Source organism: Asparagus officinalis, chromosome 6, assembly GCF_001876935.1.
Source record: "Asparagus officinalis chromosome 6, Aspof.V1, whole genome shotgun sequence".
NCBI lineage: Eukaryota > Viridiplantae > Streptophyta > Magnoliopsida > Asparagales > Asparagaceae > Asparagus > Asparagus officinalis.
The window spans coordinates 4,304,475-4,311,940 of NC_033799.1; positions in this window are offsets into that span (position 1 = coordinate 4,304,475).

Here is a 7,466-nt window from a genome sequence, read left to right on the forward strand (position 1 = left end):
TACCAGTGTCAGCTACATGAATTCAATTTCCAGATGTAACTACTGATTTCACATGCGAAAAATATTAAAGATAAAACCAAAATTTACCAATCATAGCTAGAGTTTTTCATACAATCACTTAGAAGCAAAAACAAACAAACAAACTTTAGAAAAAGATTTACAATTGATAGGACATCATTTTATTACTACTGATATAACTTGAATATTACCAAGATTAAGACATTTCAAAAACAAATTAGACAAGCAGCCCTGACGTTGATCGAACTTGAAGATGATCAAAAAATGGAGTGTGTCCAAGGCACAAGGCACCTTGAGACATATAACATGCTATAGCACAACACTATTGAAATTAATCATATCCTTGCATTGAAAATACTAAATTTGACAAGTGAAGCTCTTGGGCATGCAAGTTTTCAACTCATTTATATGATGCATAAATCATCTATACGGTGTATTAGCTGTAGCTTTTTATATACGGTTTTTATATTTCATCATGCTCATCACTAATTGATTATGTGCATGAATGTTCTTCTCCCATGGCTCTTATAAATTCTTCAACTAAGATCATTAATGAAATGGTTAGTTTTGTAATGGAGTTTTGTTTTTCCGGATGGCAAGACTGACATTAGATAAAGAAAATTTATTTTTATCTAGTAACTAGCTTTGCTCTTCTTTTCCTTTCAACTTACATAATATACAGATTCTGATGTGTAGACGACTGTCCTAATGTCTATTAATCACGGTGCAGACATTTGTCCAGACATCTGAAGGATGAAAGTCCATTGCGAAGTTAGCGACTCATTAATGTTTCATTAGGGGATTTCTTGTTGAACTTTAAGATGAGCGGGTCTTCGAAAAGAAATGCATTACGGGGATTTCTTGTAATTTACTCTTCTCATTGTGGTGTCCTTGGTGCATAATCCAATAGTAAAGCAGTGGACTAGATCACATGAGATCTCAGATTCAGGAGAAAGTTACGACATTTATTTACAAAAAAAAAAAATGCAGTTAATTAGAAAGTAGAATGATATTTTGACCAGCCTTTATCATGCAGAGGACGATAATTAAAGATGATCTTTTCCTATCCTCCCTTCGATTTAGATATATAGTTAAGGTAAGGAGGCTACAATGTACAAGGCCAGTATACCGGTATTTTTCACTCTCTCTTTAGATATGCCATTCAATTTTCCAATGGTTTCAACATATATATTCTATACATATACTTTTCATAAATTTATGGACAAAGAAGGGGATTTCAACGATGAATTGGGAAAGGACCTCTCGGGTTTTTTTAAACCTACACGAGGCTTCTTTCTTGGGTGTAACAGATGAGGATTTGTTATCAAAAGCGATGATGTTTAGCAAAAAACATCTATATAAACATTATGGGAGTTATGAGTGCTAGCATAGCTAAAGAATAAATAGTTGCCTCAGTTTTTCCTGAGGCGTAGGAGGGTGGAGAGGTATGAGGCCAGGAGTTACATTGAGAAGCAAGCGAATGAAATATGGTAGGAGCTCAAACCTCTTTAGATCTTGCGACTTTAGGCTTCGACACGAAACAAAGATTGTACCAAAGTGAAATCAATGAGCTAGCTAGCAGGGTAACTGAAATTTTCATTTTCGCGATCGGTACAAAATTCTACATCTTCTTCATGCATATATGACCATTTTTGTTATAGTTGGTGGAGGGATTTAGGTCTAGCAAAGAACTTGAGCTTGTGATGATCGATTGACCTCTTGAATGTTTTCTATGGTCCCGGAGCCAAGCTTCTCAATTTGTCGCGTTGAAGTGGTCGAGACCATCGCAATTTTACTAGTGGTAGACGATATTTATGACATCTACGGATCTATTGAAGAAATTGCTCTTTTCACGCCAAGCCATTTAATAAAGGTTCATATTACAAAGTTAGCTAGCTAGTGATTGACAATTGTATCATATATATGCATGCATAAAATATAAGTTTGGAACTTTGTCTATCATCTTAGATGGGGGTTTGATGCAATAGCTAGGAACCTCAGGGTACATGAAGGTTTCATACATGCATGGCTATTTATAACACAACCAATGAGATTGGACGCAAAAATCTCTGATAAACATGGAATAACCGCCGTTCCCTAGCTATCCAAGGAAAACGGCAATACGATCCATATTTGGCGAATTTCACAAACCCACATGAACATTGGTGTGTTGCCGATAAACCCCCTAGTAAATTGACAAAGAGCCCTTGAATTTTCAAAATTATAGAAAGCCACTCTGAACTACTAGAAGTTGTCATAAGAGGTCAAATTTGTTTGATATTTCGTGATGTTCTATGCAGTGGGTAGATTTATGTGAATCTTTTTCTCTCAGAAGCAAGAAGTTTTCGAGGTGGAGGTATACCGACGCTAGAGATAAGAGTTACACTGCAAGAACTTACACGGCTCTTGTTCATGCGTTCTTCTTGATGTGAAAACAAGTTACGAAGGAGAACTCGGAACTTGGTTAACTCTTGCCCCCCCACTCTTTTCACGAACTCTGGTAGGATTCTCCAGATGTCGTCTAGGACTAACAAGGTATATCTATTATAGTATTATATTATATATATATATATATATATATATATATTATATGATATATATATTATAAATTATACTATATTATATATATATATATATAATATATATATATATTAATATATAATATAAATAAATTACAAATTATCGATAGATATTCATTTAGAAAGTGAAACTATAAGAAGAGAGAGGTAGAGAGGAAAAAATTATGTTTTTGACATTTTTATTAGCACTTGTTTTTGTAGGCGGAGCAGTTAAGAGGAGACGGTGCTTCGAGCTTAAGTTGTTACATGAAACATCTTAACGCTTTTGGAGAATGATGCAAGAGAATGTTGGATAGCGGATTCCTAATCTATTTTGGTAACATGAGGTTATTAGGATTCCTAATCTATTTTGGTAATAGGTTATTAGGATTCCTAATTTGTTTTGGCTTTTGGTTTAGAATTCCTAGTATGTTTATGATTTTAGGATTTCTATATATATAGAACAATTGGAAGAGAGAATAGAGAAGCAAATTGGAGATATTTGGAGCACAGAAAAGAGGTATTTTCTGAGCTATTTGTTTAGGGTTTGGTTTGGAGAGATTAAGAGCTTGTTGGTGAGATTAGTTTGTTCCCTCGAGTGATTTGTAATCTCAGTTTGTACTCTTTCTCTATTAGTGAAAACATCATCCCCTTCTTGCCCCGTGGACCGTAGGCAACTTGTCGAACCACGTAAATCTCTTGTGTTATTTGGTGATTGTGCTTGTTTATTTGGTTGTGATCTCTCTTATTTGGATTGTGTGATTCGACCGCTTCCGCGCCGCGCACAACAGAGAACGTGTTAGGTTTCTTACGCAATTGCCTCGTTGGATAATTGGCAAGAACTTCACAAACCGTATATGCATGCTAAAGCCCCAAGCTTCCATAAAACTATGGAATATTTACTCAGTAGACTTGTACAATAGATTTCTCTTCGAATCGAAAGGTTTGTTTATTTCTCTTTATTAATTTTGAAGGGAAAATAATTTAAAGTGATTTTCTATAACCGTTTTTTTTTGAAACTGAAAAACATGGTGAGGTACCCTGTTCATATATATATATATATAAAAGCATAGGAACTAAATAGAGATGACAAGAAGATAAAAACTCACAGATGGCCTATGGAAAGGATCTAAGTAAAGAGGAGGCTGGTAAGGAGCGGACCTTGTCGTCACCTACCAAACTAAAACCCCCCAAAAATCGTCACGAGAGCCTCCGGCCCCCCTTCCTCCGGCGCCACCCCCTTTCCTCCTGCGCGAGCCCCAAAAGCACAGTCGTCACGAGAGCCTCCGGCCCCCCCTCTGTCTGTGCCACCGCGAGTTCCATTTGTGCCGCCGAGAGTTCCATCTGTGCCGCCGAGAGTTCTCTGTCAGGTAACATTTCCAAAAATCCCTCTTGATCCCTCTCTCGATCCATCTTAATTAAGAAAAATCAACAAAAATAAACATAAAAAGGCTTGTTTACATCTATTTCTTACACTGTGTAAGATCTGTTTGTAGGGATTTAAAGTGTTTTTTGGTGATGTACTAATTTAAGTATGGATTTTAAGTAATTGAGGATGTTGATTTATTAGTTTTTACGTAATTTAAGTATGGATTTTAAGTAATTGAGGATGTTGATTTATTAGTTTTTACGGGAGCTTTATGAAAAAGCGTAGCGTGGTGTCGAAGATTGGGATACAGAACATAGAAGTTTCTATGATTGCCATTTTTTGCTAATTTAGCAATTTTTTTACCTCCAAAATGATTATATAATAGTCCTAGGTGCTTGAACAATCCATCTTGGCGTAATTAGTAAAATATCCAGGTTAATTTTTTGTACGAGGGGGTAGAGGGTTTATTTTTTTCTTGTGGATGGCGTAATTAGTAAAATATCAGAACTTTATTAGTGTAATATTAGTTGCTAGACTTTGGTCAGGGAATTGAGGAACCAAAATCACTTTGCTCAGACAATGACACTTCCAATGCATGTTTCTGTTGTAATTCCAGTTAAACTTGTGTAATGTATCTCACTAGCCATGTATCAGGGAATTGAGTACCTTAGTCAACTATTCCCCATTATGTTTGATGGTTTCCAATTGTGATCGTCGTTATTGCTTGATGGTATCTTTTGTATCTGTAGCCGTGGATCATGGAGTCATCTTCAAGCAATCGTCATGGACTGTTGTGCCATTGTGGAAGGAGGGTTATACTCTTCAAATGGGTGTCTGATGAAGAGGAGTTTGAAGGTTCAAAGGCAGAGCTTGTTCAGACCAAGCAGTCGAGCGTGACGCCGCAAGTTTCAAGAGCCGTGTCAAGTGGAGAAGTGCGGGAAAAGAGAAAGATTGAGATTGCTATTTTGGATTTGTTGAAGCTTGTTATATTTGCTCTTTTATTTGGTATTTTTCTAGGATTTGTATTTGGTATTTTTATTGGATTTGTGCTAAGTAGGGTGTAAGAATGTATTATTGGATTTGTTGAAGTGTATGTTCTCCATGTATTGCATATTTAAGTTTCCGATGCACAAACTGAGTGAGGTTTGTTCTCTGCCTCATTCTGCTGATATTAAAGTATTGAAGAGGTACGTTTTTTCAAGATCAAGAAAGGAAAAAAGAATGCAAAGAAGTAAAGAAGCATGTAAAAGTGTTTGAAAAAAATAAAAAAGAGACATGCAACCTGTTTGTAGTAAAATTGGGGCAAGGGAAACCAGCATAAATGTTCTATAATGTGTGCATATCTGTAGTAAAGAACTGGTGATGTTGATTAGCAATCTTGCTTCATATCTGCAGTACAAAGAATTGGTGATGCTAATGAGTTGTTCAGTGTTCCTATTCTGCAGTTATCTTTTTTTTAAAATAATTTTCCTACAGTTATCTATCTTTTCTTTACTGCTATTTGTGCCTCAAGCTTTGGTTTGTTTTTGAGCTTTTTTTCTTGTACAGAATGTTATTTAGACATTACAAATTGTTGTTGAGCTTTTTTCTATTGCATTTGCATCTCCATTTGGTTATCAGAGATGTTATTGTAGACATTAGAAGATGTGGTATTGTAATCAGCATCTCCATTCTGTAATAAAAAATGTTCTTGTAGACACCACGTATGTATCGTGATTTGCATCGCCATTTTACTGTCAAAGATGCTCTTTGCACTGGCTTATTTTCTGAACAGCATTACATTACTTTTTAGGACAGCAACTTGCAGTGCTTACAGAGAACATTGCAGTGGGAAAGTTGTAACAGCATCATCCATCCATACACAAAACACTATAAATCTTCACTAATTTATGCTTTTGAGCAAGATGAGAACATAAATAATATGTCTACTAACAGCAAGATGAAAACACACAATGTGAAATTTGATAAAATGTACTAACAGCAAGATGCACTAACAGCAAGATGAGAACATAAATGTCTACATATATATTCACTAATTCATGCACTAACAGCAAGATGCACTAACAGCAAGATAAATAATATTCTGCACATCATCGCTTCTGTTGAGGCACACCTGACAACTCAAAACAATAGTACATTTCCAGTCTACATTTCAAGTAGCTTCCATTACAGAATAAACTCAAAACCATTTCCAGTCTACATTTCCAAGTAGCTTCCATTACAGAATAAACTCAAAACAATAGTACATTTCCAGTCTACATTTCCAAGTAGCTTCCCATTTATGCACAGAAATTTCACGCAATAGTGAGAACTTCATCTGTATTAAAAACATTAAAAAAAACACGTTATATTTAAAAAAATCGTAATGTACAAGTTATTTCGCATGTATTAACCATTACCTTCCACAAATCCATGCATGTGGTGCTCAAGAATCCAGACCAATTTTCGTTTAGCTGCAAATCACATGACAAATTAATCATATAATTGTACTAAATGCAAACTTTGTGTGTTAAGAACTTTCATGGAAAAATATTAACCAAACCTAATACAACAAAGAAGTTAAAGACCAAAAAAGAGAGCCCATGTATTCTTTGTTATTTACAAACTTGATTGACCTAGCTGTATAAATTTTTACTCTGGCAGCTCATGTACAGTTAAGGTTATAACAGTTCTCACATATGAAAGTGCTGTAGGATGCATAATAACATATCAACATTGCTATCAAAATACAAAGCTATCAAAATACCATGTATTCTCCCAATCTTGCGCATATTATTAATCATTTTTACTCTGGCAGCCCATGTATTCTCCTAATCTTGCGCATAATAACAATGAGTCTGTCTAACACAAAGCTATCAAAATACCATATCAAAATACCATATCAACATTTCCTGTAATTAAGCTTACAGTCAACATTCCTTTACCTCCCACTATAGATCTAACTTAATTGACAAAAATAAAAAAGAAAGAAAAGAACAAGGAATCAAGCAACAAAGTCTACAAGCATATTGAATTAAAGCTCTGGGGAGAAGAGATTTTTGAAAATTTACCTGACAGGGAAATCAGGGCTGGGGTTGGCGGCTGTAGGTGCGCGGCAGCTCAGATTTGGGAGGCGGACGGGGGGAGGGGAGATCTCGCGGCGGTTTGGTCGGCTCGAGATCGCGGTCGGCCGAACTGGATCTCTCGACGGTTGTTGATTTGGGAGGAGGACGGGGGGAGGGGAGATCTCGCGGCGGCTTGGTCGGCTCGAGAGAGGGATCAAGATGGAACTCACGGCGGCTTGGTCGGCTCGATCTCGCGGAAGAGATGAGAAGGAGGGAAGGGGGGCTGGTGGTGGCGCACACAGAACGGGGGGCTGGAGGCTCTCAAAAGGCGGCGGCTCAGAGGGGACTCGCGGCGGAGAACTCGCTGCAGATTTGAGAGCGGCTCAGAGGGGAATCAAAGAGGGCTTGGAGCGGAGATCCCTCGCGGCGGCTTCGATTTGGGGCGAGGACGGGGGGAATGGATCTTCGGTTTTTTCG